Genomic DNA, 18,462 nt, shown 5'->3' with positions numbered 1-18,462 from the left:
TGAAACAACCCAACGGCTCAAGAGATCTCTCGTTCATATCCTCGAGAGAAGATTGTTTTTTAATTTATACAACAAATCATCACAATCCTGCAGTTCCACAATACATTAATGCAGAGATCCTGCTCAGTATCATGCTTAAAAATCAATAAAGTGGACCAGGCGGGATGCATCCCTCTGACAGTGCTTATACGCTCAGTGATTTTATATTCCGGGGCGTTTTGATGCCTTTCCAATATACATCAAACAATATGGCCATTTTCGTGGCATATTGTATCAAAGGACAAGATGCACATATCATTGATGGGGCAACATTCTGCGCTGTGAGAATAACTGGAATAATTCATCATTAGTAGTCGACTGTACTTTGTGGAATATAATGTGCGCCAACAACAGTTATGTGTTATGTGAACAAAGCATACGCGAGCTTGATTAATGTTTGTTAGTGATAAAGTGAACTTAATTTTATCTTTCGTGTACCGTTTCATTCTGCTGTTTTTCGGAGCTGCGGCATTAATAAGTTCAACAGAATGCAGAGTGTGAAAACATTGTTGTACAAATGAAACAAGGTTAAAGTCGGACTGGATCTAGTGTGCGGAGGGAATAGAAATGTATTGTGAAGTAACGCGAGCACCCGTCTTTGTTATTAGCGCGAGTTCAGGCGAACACATGTGAGGGGAAACCACAAGACCGAACGAGGGTCTGAAACGCACCGCGGACCTCCAGTTAATAGACTCTTACACTCCATGAGTGATTGTCAGCGATAGTGGAGAGCACCATTACACATGTCCTCTGCTTCCATACCTCATCATGAAGAGCGGGGGGGGGGGGGAAGCGTTAGAAGAGAGAAACGTTATCGACTTTGATACCATTTGTTTCACAGCTTTTAAGATGAACGTAGCGCTCCATGTGCAATTTTACGTGTTTATAAAAAAAAAATAAAGTATTTTCACGGGCAGGTGCTGTTGCCCTCTGTGGATAATTTGCACTGTTAGCACGTAAAATAGAATAAGTGATCATTTTTCCTTGAGGGCTGCAGCAGAACCACAACACAGTGATTCCAAAGAGCGTCCAACATGTACAATATTCAGCAAATAAACAACCGATTCCCCCGGTCTTCATCCAATCTGTATTCACAGCATACCATCCTCATCCAGCATGGATCATTTTGAATCAATGGACAGTAATGCACCCACAATGCCCCTGTCAGACACACCTCCCCCCTGCAAAGGCAACAGTTGAGGCCGAGATCGAAGATGGCTGGTCACCCTCCCCTATATAATATGCAGAGCAGTAAACATCGTTCAAGCACCGGGTCACATCAGGCAGCGTCTGAGTCCGAGGCCTGATTGCTGTACGTGAATTAGCCACGTAGAAAAAGAAATGGATGCTGGCAGGGACCACTCGGCGGGCTGCTGCATAAACATTAGGGGCTTGAGGTTACCTGGCTGTTTGGGAAGACGCTACAGGCTTCATGCACACAAACAATGACGATGATTTTGCTAACAGAGAAAAGGGAAGAGAGGAAAATTGCAGACAGAGTGTACGTATACCAACACACACACACACACACACACACACACACACACACACACACACACACACACACACACACACACACACACACACACACACACACACACACACACACACACACACACACACACACACACACAGCAGTCTGAGAATGAAGGTTGAAAAAAAATTTGAAGAGATTATGATGCTCCCCGCCATTTCACTTCTGAGCTCGGAGGACATTTTTCATTCTCAAGTGGGTCGACTGAGTTATTAATATAAGGACATGTCCTGGATGATGGAAAAAAGAAATCCCTCCGTATTTTGATTTACAGACGAATCGGAAAAGTTGTGAAGGGGATTATTCTCCATTAGCGAGTCCTGGCAGGTATTGAGACTTCAAATAAACATCTTTCAACCTCCGCTCCACTGACAGGGCTTAACAGTGCGAGTGTTTGTGTTCACTGTATCCAAGACAGTAATAAATTCAATTTTAAAGGTCTTATTGAGAAAATGCTGCTTACATGCACATTTAGTTTAGTCATATTAAAATAGGATTTTGTTGGAGAATGGCTCGAGAACAGCGTTGTTATTGTGTTTTTCTCTATATGCTCTGTTATCCCAGCTAAAGATGACACATCACCGCAATTGTTTTTGCGCAGCTCAAAGCTGTGATTTATGGACTCTGACTTTGTTTTCAGAGTAACAACAGTCAGAACATCCATATAGGTAAAGTACAGGGTGGACAGGACCAGTTTGACCCCGTGGTCAGACTGTGTAATCACACCATCACATGATTTCCACTGGCCTGGATACATTTTTGAGTGTCCCAAGCACCATGAAATTACTTTGTTTCGTTATCAGAATTTGAGCCATTTGTTCTGATAATGTTGTAAAGTGTAGGAGAGCTGCATTGTTGTATTCCTATATAAGTCAACGGATAACTCAACCATAACCAGCAGAAGTCTCTAGTGTGCACGCTTATGTGGGCCCGACTATTCAAAGGCCATGTGGAGGTTCCAAGTCAAATTTACTCCCAAGGAAGTTTGTCTTTTTTTTCTCCATATGACTGAATGGGGCCCTGCCTCCAATGTTATATCCAGATTAACCTTTTGACATCAATGCTCCACTCACATCAGAGCTTGGTACAAGTTGTCTCTTGGGGTGTGTTGGTGGTGAGGGCTGACCTATAGTATGGAGTATCGCAATCGACTCAAAATCGTATCATGGCAGACTTTGTGATATCGGAATATATCCTATCCAAAGAATCGATATTGCATTGTGATGAAATTCGTGATTTACACCCGTGGTAGTCATCTGTGTTTCTTCTACATTCAATATAACAGCACTTTGGTTGCACTTTTGGTGTCCCCCCTTGGAGAAATGTTTATTTTCCCCTTCCCTACAGTGAAACCTACTAAACCCAAGGGAGCCCTGGGCATCACAACGAATGTAGCTCCATACTGTTCTGTTATATATATGGTTTTCTATTATCTAATGTTTGACTTTAAAAACAAAACAAACACTGAAAAAAGTGTTTAAAAAGTCATGGATTTTCTCATGATGCACACAAAAACTGAACATTTGGACTTTGGGGATGTTCAGCCCAGATATCATCAATTCATAATTGATGTTTATAAACATAATCTCCATATCAATGACATTCAAATGACATTCGCGTTAGCGTCACTTTAATTAATTAATTCAAAGCTTTCACCAAAGGCTTGTGGGCTGTTTGTCATATGTGGCAGCTCTCCAAATGGGCCCTTTGCAACAATGCCATGAGGGAGCCGCTGCACTGCTGCTTATAATGAAATGAGCGCTCTGATGGCAGTTTAAAGATGTCACTGACACAGACGAACCAATGGCTATGGAGTAGTGTTTTAGTGGGCTGAAAGCACTGAGACACTTTAACACTACTCACATGTCATATGAATCAAGTTGGTGACAGCGTATTCCACTGTGTGATGTCTGGCTGGTTAATGAGAAGCCTGCTGTGGGCAGACTCAAGAGCTGAATGTACAGTATGTATGTATGTATATATAGAGTTATTACTATAGATAATATTGTTATAGCTATTAGTGAAGATTCTGACTTAAAAATGGGTATAAAGAACATAATCTTAAATCAGTTTTGGATGTTGGGGCTTCCACAGAGTTGGATTGCTTATGTTATAAAGCAGGTTTACAGGAATGATGTACATGATTTGTCCTCATGACCAAAGGTTGTAGATGCTGACAGTTTTAGGAGTCAGCAGATAAAACAAATAAGGAGGCATTTCGTGCAGTGTGGCCTTATAAAGAAAAATGTACCGATTTTCCATTCCTAAAGTAAATTATATTGGGTATATTTTAAACCAGATCACAAAGAGCTTGCAACAGCATAAAATTTAAATTATTCTGGGTGTCGGTTTCAGTTAAACAGAAGACAGCCACAGGTTACGTTTCCAAATGAATGAATTGATGATGTAACTAATTTCAGCTGAAATGTTGATGGGGTACAAGTACTTCAACAAGCCATTAGCCTGCAGCTCACAACGTCCCCGTTGTACGTTGTACAAATGTTCCACATCTCAAAATTGCTTATTCATGTACGTCTGTATTTGTATGAAGTGATATTATGGCCGATTGTTTGTGCAGGGAATCTACTCGTCTTCCTCACAAGAGGAGACCTGGATCACTTCAAAACACAGGTGGCGTCTGAATATGAATGTTTAGCTTTTCACTCTGCAATTCTCAGCCTGAGCTGCATTTCTGAAACAAATGAAACAGCTCCTAATGTGAGGAGTCAGCAGTGCTGTGGTTCATACCGATAAGCTTTCTTGGAATAAAAGGGATAAATAACTCAAATAACTCATTGAAATTAGACACCAAATAACTGCAGTTTGGCTTAAAAGTGGAAGAATGCTCAGACAGCAGACTAAAAGAGAAAGGGTTGTGATATTCAGCAGAGACTTGCCTGGTCCTTGCTTTTTAATAAGGGCTGACTGTGAGCTGCTCAGATCTGTATAGCGCCGTGCATTTCCACCGGGACTGTGCTGTGTGTCAACCCTGTACTCCGGCTCTGAACACAACCCTGACAGAGTCTCGCCTGCTTATTCCTCCTCACCGAACATGAAACGCGCCATGCATGGTCGCATCTACAGTAACAGGATGTAGCAAATTATTTAGTGAAATTAGGAAATGAAAACAGACCTCTTCATCTAATATCCTTTAACATGTTTTCAGCCGACCCGTGCCTTATTTGCTTCGGAAACAGGATTCGCACGTGCTGTTTGTTATAATAATGCCCTCGAGTTATCCCCATGTTTGTATTCAGAATATAAAGACCACAAGTTGTTTGGTTTTTCTTTTAATTTAGATCAAGGTTCCTCCGATTCTTTGTTCTGCACAGATATCCTAACTTTTTCAACATCATTCTGGTGAAGTCATAAGTGATTTCAGTGATTATGCAGAGCAGCGGAAGTATTTAATTTATGCACCCGGAGTTTGCAGTAAGTGGGTTGTGCAGTCTCGCCTGAAATCCCATTGTTGGCTTTGGTTGTCAGATGTTTATTTCAGCCCGCTTGTTAATCCATATTGACATTCGGGGGTTTTACTTCATCACTTGATAACTGCGAGAGGCTTACCTCACCTCGGGGGCCCCGACTCCTCCTGGTGTTCTCGTTGCATCATGTCAAACACATTCTGTCTATTTTTTGATGACGACGTGCCTGTGATGAGATATAACCTCCTGTTGAGTCTCGTATCTCAATTCATGTTTGTCTGAAAATTACCTCAACTCAAATGAACCTGATTCTTAAATAACTTTGTAATTGAATGTGACATGAGTGTGTGTGTGTGTGCATGTGTGTGTGTGCATGTGTGTGTGCGTGTGCGTGTGTGTGTGCGCGCGTGTGCCACAAGATTTCAAAGCCTCACTTTGATATGAGGAGCTACTCTAGGGGCATTACATTATACTTTCGAGGAGGCCTTGTATGAGGTACTTATCCTTAGTTAGCGTATTACCTGCAGTAGCTGACCGTCAGAAGCGGTGCATGGCTCTGCTAAACAGCTAAAGAGCTACCTGTGATAGAATGAGAAACAAAATGCTTTTCGTTTCATCATGAATTCACTCGGGTGATTCTCTGATGCTTCCATTATCCTGTTACTACTTTGTGCTTTACAGGAGTGAGTCAGATGTTCTGTGTATGTGTGTCCAGGTGACTCAGACGTATAAGAAGCGCCTGAACACAGTCCAGTTGGAAGAACAAGTTCTTTGTCTCGAAAACCAGCACAAAAAGATAACTAGCATTCTATTCCGTGAGATGCTTCCCTCTGACTTATGTTGGAAGGTTTGTTATCCATTCAACCATCAGTGTTTGGAAACCCATCAGAGTGCTTTCCAGGCAATCTTCCACAACGGAGCAGAAGTGTTACAGACTGAAGCATCTTTGATCACGAAGGATCTTAGACCAAATACACGTGCTGGCTTACAGAGAGCACAAGTTCCTCTTTGGCATGCTGACGAGTTTCTCTCCAAATTAACGTTGATTTGTGACAGTTGGTTCGTCGCAATTCACCGTGATTCAAACACACTAAAAAAAAACTGTCCAGTTGCACCTGACTCAGACTCAGATCCCCCTAGAAGCAGTAGACCTTTTATTGTTTCTTTAAGACCGGTGCCCCTGCTCTTGTCCTTTGACCCAGCACCCCCAGGTAAAAGTCTTTGATTCTCTGCAGTATCGACATAATGTGCGATGAGAGCTGCACTTCTTAAAACAGATACGAGGCAGAAGCCTGCTGAGAGAGGTGTAGACAGAGGAAGTGTCCGTCTAGATGGAAAGTAATTGATTTGCGATGGGAAGAAGTGCAAAAGACTCTTTATTTAACTCCAGGCGCCGACTTCAGCGGCCTCCACTCTCTCCCGGCTGGGGCACCTTCGGTCCGACTGACCCGAGCCTCAGACGGACGGCTCTTTACCGTTCATTATCTCTGCCACTCACTTTCTGTCTCACTGTCAGTTTCAAACTGCCCTCCCTCTTAACATCCCTCTTACCCTCTAAAGTCTGTCGTTTCAAGAACAATTTTCACTACTTAACTTTTTAAAATGTTCTATGCTGTAAGGATAAAAGAAAAGATGGAGCGCAGGCAGAGAAAATGAAGGGCACGAGTGATGGATGAGCGAAGCCCAACTGAATTTCAAACATATTTAAACAGGAAGATTACCTACTCACATTATTCTCTAATTATGGCATTAATCCTATTGTCTTTGCTCAAATAAGTGTGTGCAGGATTTGTCAATTCATGAAGTGTTACATTACAAACTGTCATTATGCCATAAGTATTATGTCAAGGGGTTTCCGATTGGCCCTACGAACAAATTCCACAATTGTCATTGATCTTTTCATGTTTAACTCCTTATAGTGTTACACTTCAGGTCCAAGCGGTGTCTCCAGCCCAGTTGCCTGGATATAATGTTCGCAGTTAACGTTTCTGCAGACTCCTGATTCACCTAGACACGAGGGGCAAACACGGCATATCATGTTCTCGTTATATGTTGGTCGGTGAAGGGGATGGTGGTGGGGTTTTTAGAGCCAAAGCTGCCAAACAGCAAACCACAGTTCGAGTCACACCACTGGATATCTTTGAGGACACCTGAGGATATTTCCAGCTGTTTGTGTGGCGATAAAACCCGGGGTTTCTTTGAGAGGCTTGAGGAAATTTCGCGCCGTTTGTGCGGTGCAAAAAACTGAAGTCAAACCATCTGCATCCATGATTGTTTTGACCAGCACAGGTATTTCAAGACAAACCACCATTTTTTTGAGAAATCGAAAACTCAGACATAAAGATGCAAAATAAAGAAACATCATATATTTAGAAATTATCTGTGGTTTTGCAGAAACGTACTTACCTAAAAAGTGTTCTGTTGATCGGGTAGACTGAATTACATACTGTCAGGCATCTTCCGCGGTGATGTGAAGCCCCGGCATGAACAGACTTTGCTCTGTCAGCTGGAGGCATGGACACCTGATCTCGAGGGTGTCCTGTGGTGATCCGCTGAGTCCTCCGGGCCTCCATGGATCGGCTTGTTCAGGCATACCACAAGGCTGTTGGACTGGATTGCAATCTGGAAAGTATGAAAGCCATGTCGACAGCCATTTCTGAACTGTATTTGCAGTAAAAGAGGTCACATTGTCCTGCATTGATTTATAACAATAGTCAAACTACATCTGCATCCTCTGCTCTGATAGAAACTGGGTTGAACAGCCAGCCTGCGCCAGTTTTTCTACTTCATTCCTGATTAAGTGCAATAAAATAACGCACTGTATTTCAATGTGAAAGAAGGATGATTTCATAACTGTATTGATATAGAGACAATACATTTCCAGGCCTACAGATGTTGGCAGATTAGCGGTACTCTACAGTGAAGCAACACATTTCGTCTGTGTCAACCAGTGCCTGCAGCAATGCCTGTCTGACTCTTTTCAAAAAACGCCTCGTGCACGTACACGAGAACACATTGTATAATTCATCAGCTGTTTCCTTGATGGGGAAACCCTTGAAGTCACAATGAGTGATTTATGAATTGTAATACAATCTCTGGGTCTTGTCGAAAAGCTTTAATGTATTACTTGAGTCGGTTCACTGAGCAACTGTTTACGTATAACAAGAGCTCTTCCCATGATTCCCTTTGGTGTGTCAACAGAGGAGAAATTGATCTGCAGCAGGAAAATCATTAAATCGTGAGAACTGATTTGAATATTCGGGGAAAGGGCATGCACATGTGTTAGAATAAGTCTCACAGAAGGGGTGATGAATTGCCAGTTCCAAGAAATTTTATTGGAAGAGTCTGTCCCCCCGGCTTATGCACAGGTAAGTAGTAAATAGGAGTTTGTTTACGTACTTCACAGGGTATTGAAAAGGTGAAGATCGTCACCTCGTGTATGAGCTGAGAGGAACACAAACAGTATGAAACGGCTCAAGTGAAACTCTCACTGTCTGCACGACATATTAATATGGAAAATCATCAGAAAATGAAACCGCTTTCACATGGATGCAGTTCAGCGGCGATGTTAATCAGGCAGGTTTATCACCGTCACCATCTCTCTTCAGGGGAAACACTTGCCAATTAGCACCAAACACAACCTAATGTTGTTCCAAAATGATTGTACTGCACAAAGTATTGTGCAAATTAAACAATTCTGACCCGATGATAGCGCTGGAATAATTGCTAAGGGATCACAGAAGTTATTGGAATTAGGAGTCTAATTGAAGTCTATGCCAATTTCATTAATTAATCACTGGAATCCATTAAACAATATAATTTGACTTTCACTCCTGGCATTTTCTTCCTTGTAAAAAAAATAAAAAAAATAAATGGTGCCTTTATTACCCACGATGCAACTCGATTGTGATCTGTTCATTGTAAAATAGCATGAAGTCACAAACCAAATACTGTATGTCCTTTAAGTACCCAGTCCCTGCTGTGATGGAGAAGACGGTGACTTCTTACTTAGGTGTGCTCTTTCAGCGTTCACCTTTTGTCACATCAGCACATCAAAAGGAAGACACCGACTTTTCTCTGATGACTAACCACTCGGAGTGTTCACTGTCTGTGTCTGGGTGTTATGCATGCGAGTGTGTGTGCGCGCGTGTGTACTGTATATGACTGACTGAACAGTGAGGCACACCGCAGCCAAGAAAGAGGAGCCGCAGTGTTGCTTTCTGGTAAGCTCTGCTTTTGTTCGACTCAGAGAGAGCGTGCCTGGCTTAGGAGAGGGATCAGACTGTTGTGCAATTGATCTCTTTGACTGGATATCCAAAGCTGCAACATCAACAGAAAAAAAAAAAAAAAAAAAAAAAAAAAAAAAAAAAGTCAGAAAAGAATTGAGCAGTGCGTTCTGACAGAAAACCAAAAATCATATCACCAAAACGTAAGGAAAATTTAGTCAGCTGGTTGAACCTTGGAGCGGCAGAAGATGAATGTGATTGTGAGTCGAGTTTTCGACGAAAAGTAAACACTGCTCTGTGGAAGGAGAGTCTTGTTTTCCAGCTAAATAGTAAAACTGAGGCCATGTGGTATCAGCTATGACAATAATGCAATGCGTCGTACATTTGTTTTGAAATGCACGTTCAAAACGTTTCTTTCAAAAAGTCAGTGGATGGGCAGATTTGGAGGCGAAGCCCTCGAGGGTGAACCAATATTCTGTCGGACATCTCAGAAGACGTTATCACCGCGGCAGGGTTGTGTAGTGTGAAATTGCTGAGTGGTGTAGTGTGGACGATTCGGCGACTGAAAGGACCCTCACCATAAAATCACTCGCCTTCGTCTCCCGTCCAGTGTGTGAAAATAAAATGTCTGTAGTTACTTTGGATGATAAAAGTGTTGGAGTTCTGACAGATAGCAGACGGCGCTGACGTGCAACAGTAAACACACATTTTAAAAACTCGGGCCAATGTCTGTTTCACTCGGCTACAGCCGCTGCCTTTTATCCCCGTGGAAGGTCACGCACAGGGCTCGCAGCGAGAGAATACCAAAAAGCAGATTTTCAAAAGAAACGTCTCGATCTGTCCCTGCCGTCTCTGGGGAGTGTCGTTTCAACATCAGAACAGGATTCCAGCCATGCTCGGCTACGGAGGACTGCAAATGTAATACTTCAAAAACTCAATCAGAACTTTCACGCTACATTGAGTGGTTTTCTTCTGCACCACAATGTGAGAACGCATTGCTAAATGATTTTTCTTTCTTGATTATTCACTCAAAAAAAAAAAAAAAAAAAAAAAAAAGAGAAAAAGACGAGCTTGATGAAATGTAACAACAAAGCGCAGAAACAAAATGTTCCAGTGAGGCCGACGTTGAAATAAAGGCGACTGGCGCCTGCCCAGCGACGCTACCGCACGCGACACAGCAGCTTCTGTTCCGTTTTGGGAATTTTTCAAAATACGTTTGCGTCCATAAAAGTGATATCAGTGCACTCGACATATTGAATGAGTAAGCTTAACTTACGTTATCGCCATGTCCCACTGTCTTCTTTCTCTTTTTAGACGTTGAATTGTTCAATTTACTGCCTGTCTGCGTTTGACAAAAAGCCAGCCTTGAACTGCAAAGATAAAGGGACAAATCGGATCTCCTATTGTTATGCCAGTGGTGTATGTAAAACATTGGTCCACCTGAAGCGAAACACTCGAGGGCTGCCACAATCTCTGAAGTCTTTTGACTAAAGTGTCAAAAGAAAACACACAAACACACACACGTATCCCAAACTACCAGGTAAACGCTCTCTCTTCCGCCCATCCATGTGTTAAGTGATGAAGTCACAGTCAGCAGTCCGGTACAACCACTCACCTCTGTACATACAATAACTGATTGGTGTCCCTGAGTAAGGCCAAAGATAAACTACATCAAAATCCATCCAACATGATGACTAGTGCAGCTCACTGCATAGTCGGCAAAAAATAAATCCTGTTCAAAATGAACTGCAGATTCCACCGTGACATTTGACAGAATGCGACACACTGAGCTATCTCAGCGAACAGCAGCACCTCAAAGACAAAGGTCACAATGCTCAAATTAATTCACATTGCTACCTTCCAATCCACGATTGAAGTACAGAAGCCCTCACCTCACTGAGATAACCTTTATCTACTGTTACTGATTCAATGTCATACTAGATATTGTGTGGTTTTTTTTTTTCCTTAAGATTGTGTCCTTGGCTTCAGGCCCGCTGAGAAGCTATAAACCACGACCAACCTGCACGGCAGAGGCAGCATCAGTGGGCTGTCAGAGAGCGAACCGGAGTCTGCTTTGCTGCAAAAACATCTTTCAATTTGGAAGAGAGTCTTTTATTCACAGTGGTCTATAGCTATGAACTTCCATCGAAATGTAATGCAAATTTAAACAGGATGAGAAGGAGAAAATGTAATTTATTGCACGTTTCCATCCACTAATGATTTGCTTCAGGGGTGTAACGGTACAAGCATTTGTCCCAACGGCCACAGAACGGACATCAGGGTTTGGTGCGTGTAGTCATACGATGAGAATACGTCTGACTCATTGAGGGTACAATCATTCTGTCTCAGATTACAATCCTAAAGGTGGAAGCTACTCACCTGAAAGCTTACTGACTTCAAACAACTGAAGACGAGACAGAAAGCAAGTCAAAGAAGAAGACACATTTGTCAGGTTTGTATTTCGGCTCAGGAGCTCGGAGACCTGTCCCGCTTCTTTGAAATCGGCTGTGTGGGAAAAGTTCAGGTTTGCAGTGAACTACGCCAGAAACGGAGGAGAGCGAGCGATGGATTGGACGATGTGTTGGCGTTGTTACCACAGTTGTACGGCACATGTGTGGAAACAAGTCGAACATGCTAACACATGTTACAAGACTTATTTCTGATGTCTTTCGAGCAGCCTTTGAATGTGAAAACAACGTTCAAAGACATTGAACCTAGATTGCCTCTTCTTTTTCCTTTCTTTGAACATCCCTGCATAGAAATAGTGAGAGTGTATCTTCAGGCTGTACTCCTATTTCGGGGAGGACTTAATGACACAGAGTGTGGCAACCTGAAACTCACACCATGGCCTGGTAAAAAATAAAATTAAAATATACTTTTATTTTTTTGGTGACATCTTGAAACTTTTTCCCTGTTGAGCAGAACCTGTGAAACTAAGCTGATTTGTGACTGCTGTGTAATGTAACACCACTAAAAAGCTAATAGCATGTGAGCACATCAAGATCAACAGTTTGTTGCTGCCATTTCTCCACTCCAGCGCCATTAAAGCCATCGCGCAGGAACAGGGCACAATGAGATGAAGAAATTAAGCGCGCCAGTTCACCGTCAAATAGAAAATATGGAAAACATGATTGAAAGCTATTAAAATTTCTTTCTTTCATGTACTATTTTGGTGAATCTTCTCCTTGCTCCTTGTGCGCCGCCATTTTTTTTTTTGTCTCTGTAGTGGGAAAAAGTGAGTATTTTCAAGTCACATACTTCGTGATTTTAATGTCTGTCTCCACTGCAGTTTTTCCTCATTTTGTTTTTAACTACGCTCCAACTTTTACCACTCCAGCCAAGTGTGAAAATTTGTTACCACCCAGCGGTCAGGGGGGGGTTAGGAGTCGTTTGTTTGGACAGGAAAATATTATGTCTTGTTTTTTTGTGGGTTTTTTTTTCCTAGTCCATACTCTGCAATTGCTTTTTTGTTTGTCTGTTTTTTTTCCCCCCACAGAAGAATGCTGCTCATAAAAATATGCAACAGGCCTCTCTCGAATTGATCTCTGGGCTCAGGGCAGGTAAGCACACACAACAACACTCTCGCAATCGCTTCATTTAATCACAAACCAAACATGAAGCGCTCGGCTCGGCTTCGTTTTTTTTGTCCTTCCTGCCAGTAGTTGTGTGTGCCCGCGCCTGCAGTTCCCGGCCAAGAGAAAGCTCATTTATCAGGCGGCTATTTATCAGGCTGCTAATCAACCTGATAACCTGCAGCTGTGCCTGCTGCCTGGCTGAGCCACCCTTCACTCTTCACCCAGAGCCGGTGTTAAACCACAGCCCTCTGCTCCACTCTCATATTTCTCACTCTCACAATTATGTAGTAAATCCTTGAACAACCTCAAAGACTTCTAATATACTACCTAACCGTGTGAGGCAGATTAAAGCCTGACTTTTTGCAGATTACAGTCACAGAAAGGAGTCATATTTTCAGATTTCTGTCATTAGCAATGTCAAACTACAGGATAATGTTCAGATTTGTTGTACAAGATCAAAAAAAAAAAACGAGCTCCCACTTGACTGCAGGAAGAGATCTGAGTCCAAATCCTAAATGACTACACTTGCATCTATGTGAACCACCAATTTTGTGCAGGATCCCTGTGATTCTGAAAAACCACCCATAATTGCATACGGTGCAGCATTTAATGCTCTGTGCTGTTGTTTTGAACGTGTGAAAATGTGCAGATTACAGCTTTAAAACATGAACTGTGTTCAGACTCGACAGGCTCTACAAACCCACACAGGTGTTCCCACTTACTCTGGTTGATTAGGCTGCGGCTCAGATTGTAAAGTGGACGGAGATTTGCTGGGACGAGGCCTTTTTTCACAGCTGACGTTAGCCGTGTTTTCCATAAAGCATCGAAGAATGCTGCATTAGAAATGTTATGGGAAAAGTTTGTACACTTGTCGTTTGTCTTTTGTGAAACAGAGTTAATGCACAAAAATGCTTGATGGAAACAGATTTGCCAAAAAAAACTTTGATAGCGAATGTTCAGCTCACATGACTGATCGGCTCTTTCCGTGTCTGTAAGAAGTCGGCACATGTGGACCGATGAAGAGACCGAACTGCTCCTCTGCCTCATCCCTGAAAGAAACAGCAGAGAAATGCTACAATTTACCAGGATTTAAGAAAGGGAATGCTCACGAAAGGATGTGACTAACCCTCACCCATTCTACATTGTTTAGCTCTAGTCTCTGGTTACCTCCACTTCCACTTTGCTTTTCCCGACCGCAATCCTTCAAAATGTGTTACGTGAAGTTACTTAACTTAAATGCATTGACGGGAAGAATAAAGTCGTGGGTTCCCCCAGTTCAACAGGTGCAACAACGGTGAGGAAGGCGTCACTTAAAGGAGCTCCGTGTCGTTCTCTTGTAAACAAACTAAAGTAGTCATTTCAGCATTAGACACCATAAACACCTTGAACACGCCGTCCCCGACACCCTCTCCCTGCCCATCATGCTACCCACCTTCTCAAACCAGGGCATGCTTCACACGTTGAATTGCAAACACGGGAAAAAAATAAAGGAATTAGGAAGGAGAACGCCGCAAAGAATAATAGTCTTGAATTTCATTAGCTGCTTCAACAATGCACGGAACAATTTAATCGACACAAACACAATTAACCCTGTGCTATCCATACCGCTCTCTTCATTACAGAGTAATTGAGAATCAGACCAAGAGAGCTTCTTCTGTTTTTTTCCCCCCACACGCTGTTTAATTAATCTCTGTAGTTGAAGACTGGAAGCAAAAGTCATCAAATTAAGTCAGACAAAAAAAAAAAACCCTCATGGAGCAATTTACTGAGTTTTATTGCATGTGAGTATAGCACGATGTGTCTCGTATTGAGCGCACGCTGTCACAGACAATGACACGCCAATCAATATTCATACCCGCTGTTGCATTGTTTAGTAAATGGCTTGTCTGACTGTGTCGCGTGCGTAAGGTTGCATGTGTCGCCTTTTTATCGTGCTTTTTTTTGTTTTTATGACGTTTCCTAGAGTAGGAGAACGGTTTCCCGCTGCGGTTGTTACGGATTAATATTCAAGGATTCCCGTTTACGCACACACATCCATCATTGTCCATATGCGGGCATTTTCTGCCGAAGTCCCTATAGATTCATTGTCCTTGTAAATACCCTTGGGTGCAGCCACAAACAATATGGCAATCATCAATTCTGTATTTGCGTTTTTCACGCCGTGAAACGTATTTGAGTGGGTGCATTCAGGCCAGTGTACAGCTGGTGCTCCACGTATACAAGGCGTCCAACAATCAGTCCATCAACGGACTCACTGACCAGCGTAATGGCATTACACAGAGCACGAGGCGCACGAACAAACGGGGAGTCGTTAAAAGCATGATTTTGTCACATATCCAAGACTTAGAAAAAAAAAAAAACGGCTTGCATGTCTCCGATATCTCAGCTCTGTGAGATATCGGAGATCATTCCGTGACATTGTGCCATAATAGAATCCGACACACATAAATGATTAATCCAGCCCTGTATTAATGTATATGGTAATGGAATAACAAATGGGATGCCCAAAAATAAATGTTTTTGCCATTCTGCAACATCAAAGTGTGATTAATGGTCGTCAGAAATGTGCAAAAAGGACAGTTTAATACATCGGCTTTGCAGTGCAACCTTCCTTGTGTTTGTTGTGGAGGACAGAAGGAGATTGTAATTTGTTTATTTTGTATCGAATTGGATAAAATAAACTTTAATAAAAAAAATGATGACAAAAACACCCTGAGAGGTCAAAGCTAATTCCACACAAAACAGAGCCGGGCTAGCATTATTATAGTGGTACAACTTGGTTCTGTGTGTAATAAGTGTAAACATTGATTTCTCTGCCCGTGAATAATGAAAAGTCAGGCCTACATTTGTCATGGTTTACTACATTGTCGAATAGGATTAAACAGGTTATTATAATATGGAATATCTGTCAAATCTTAGTTTGTGCACATTCCATTACATCGCCGCCATTATGTACGATGTAATCATGGTATGGGCCGTATTGACTTTAGAGAATGTGGGGCAAATGTAATTAATTAGCTTTAATAGCTAACTAAGTCGCCTTTTCCCTGTTTTGATTTTCCTTTCAAAGAAATGTGTCTTTGTTCTGTCTTTTAAGAAAAGTGTCTCGGGGCCTTTATTAGACTGTGAGAAATGCTATTAGTGTTAATCCATTACAAAAAAATATGTAAATGCCTCTCAGAGCAGGTTATGAAAGGAGTCTGATATTGCCTCCATTGCTCTTGAGAGACCCCAGAGCTCCAGAGTTAATGCCACTTCTCAACACCTTGTTCTTATTCTTTAAATGAAAAGTAAATTAAGTTATGCATAATATTTCACAAGATCAGATGTATCAAATTTTGAGACGTGCACCGCCAAAAACAGAAAACAAATCTAACAATAAGCATGATTTAGATTCATTCTTCACACACTTGAGTTGAGGCGGTTTTCCTCTAACTTTACAGTTAAGTGATGAGTTTCAGCCCAGCGGCTAAAAACACCAACCCACTGCAACAACATCAGCACAGGCATCCAATAGCTTTCTCCACAATTGGCTCAAATAGATTCGAAATGGAGTCATTTAGCTCTCTTTGGCTGTTGAAGCACATGCCTGTCTCCAGGAGATGGCTAGAGGGGATTTCTAAGTCAGTCTTCCATTTGGCATGTAACGATAAAAAGTAGGCTCAATCTTACCTCAACTGTAAAAAAAATAAAAAAAGAAGCACATTAAAAAGGGAAGCTGTAATGAAAGGACTGGCAGATAGGGTAATCCATCCCGGTTGTCCAAACAAAAAAAGGTTAATAGCTTAAGTGTTTGGGGCTTTTAACAGGAGGAAAAACTGACCTGCCACAAACTGTCTGGGGCAGTCCGCAGCCTAACTTAATTTCCTGGCTACTGATCAGGATGGGATTGGATCAACTTAACTTGATGAAGGTCAAGAGAATAGCAATCTGGAGGCAGTGGTGGGTCGTGACATTATTATGCCCCACCCATACTGTAGGTGCAAGTCTGTACGGTTCAACCAAGTTCAACCATTTAGATTATCACATCACATCCAATTATTGTTTTAAATTAGATCCGAATCATGGGATCATATGTGCTGTTCCTTTTTTTCTTCATAGTGCATAGAGGCTGGCTGGTGATCAGAACGACTTTTCATGTAGACAGCCAGAGAGATTAAGAGTAGAAATGATGATGTCCTGCTAGACTTAAGCCCTCATTTGGACCTAGAAGATGTAGCCGCAATCTGTAAAGGAGAGATTTGAGTGTTAACCGTTTGATGCACAAGCTTTGCAAACCCCTTCTAATACACTACTACACTGGATTCATTTCCTGTGTTATGTCATGCATGCATATTTCTTTGCAATATCTTTTCAATCAGTTTCATCATTCCCAACCATATTTCTAACTATTGACAATTAAATATCTAGTACTTATAACGTGTACTTACTCTATGAACAAACAAATGCTTTGTATTTCTCCATTAACTTTACACACATGGGAAACTTTGTTTTGCAAAAGTGGTTGGGACTTCATGGCTCAGATGACAGATGTGATTTTAGGCAATGTTGTGGGGGATAGTATAAGGTCAGAGTAGATATTTACAACGAGAAAAACAAAATGAAAAATGTTGCATAAAAAGCCATTTTGTCTGAAATGTTCAGTTAACATTTCTCAGTCTAAGTTTTTTCTTTAGCACATTTTGAACTAAGCCTGCCTTTAAAAAGTGAAGGGAACAAAATGTGTCACCTCCAAAAGTGACCTATGCACATGTGTCAAAAGGACCCATATGTATAGTATTTGCAATGTGATTTTAAAATTCACAATAACAAATTTATTTCAGGCAACTATTCACCTGCCACACATTTCCGAACTCAACATGGCTGCTTTTGCACATCTGTTGCATCTTAGTCTTATTTTACTTTGGATAGATAGACACGGTTACTGTTCTTAATATTCGAATCTTCAGTTCTGGTTATCTTCAAAATGTATGAAGGGAAAATTATACTAAGGATTTGTGATAACAGAAAAAAAGAGTTAATTGAGGAATACCTGGAATAACATCATGAATTTATTGAATAGATAAAGACCTTTTGATCCTTGTTGTTCATCAAAGGCTCTGTCATGATGATCAAGGTCATGATGAAACCTCCAATTTATGACAACTTTCTAAAATAGCTGTTGGCTGAACCGTCTTCAGCTAAAATGGAACGCCATGTCTTGTCAAATTGTGCCATTATGAGTGCAATACAATGCGGTACCAGAGAGACGCAGCAGACCAACAACGCAGAGAAAGGATAAAAGCACAGGAACACATTTCACATTCATCATACCCACTAAAGAATACACTTTATGTTCACAGTTGTGTTCAGCGTATATGGAAACTGTTTGAACGCTTTACTTATTGTGAACTTGAACATTCACTGCGATTTGGCGGAAATGTTTTTGGCATAACGACCACTTAGGGATATTTTATTTTTTTAAGGGAAAAAAAACAAAAACTTTCAGCCCCTGTAAGCAATATTACTCCCTTCCATTTGATAGCACTGGGCCTAATAGGATTATGCAAGAGGATGCTGTGTGTGATGGAGAGGAGGGGAGACTTTCATGATTTACAAGCCTGACAGGAACAATTAGGAGGGCACGCTCAGTGGGCTATTACTCAACACAGGCTAAATGAAAA

Source organism: Sparus aurata, chromosome 15 (genome assembly GCF_900880675.1).
Source record: "Sparus aurata chromosome 15, fSpaAur1.1, whole genome shotgun sequence".
Taxonomy (NCBI): domain Eukaryota; kingdom Metazoa; phylum Chordata; class Actinopteri; order Spariformes; family Sparidae; genus Sparus; species Sparus aurata.
The sequence above is the reverse complement of the archived record's forward strand: the minus strand, read 5'-3'. Positions refer to the sequence as shown.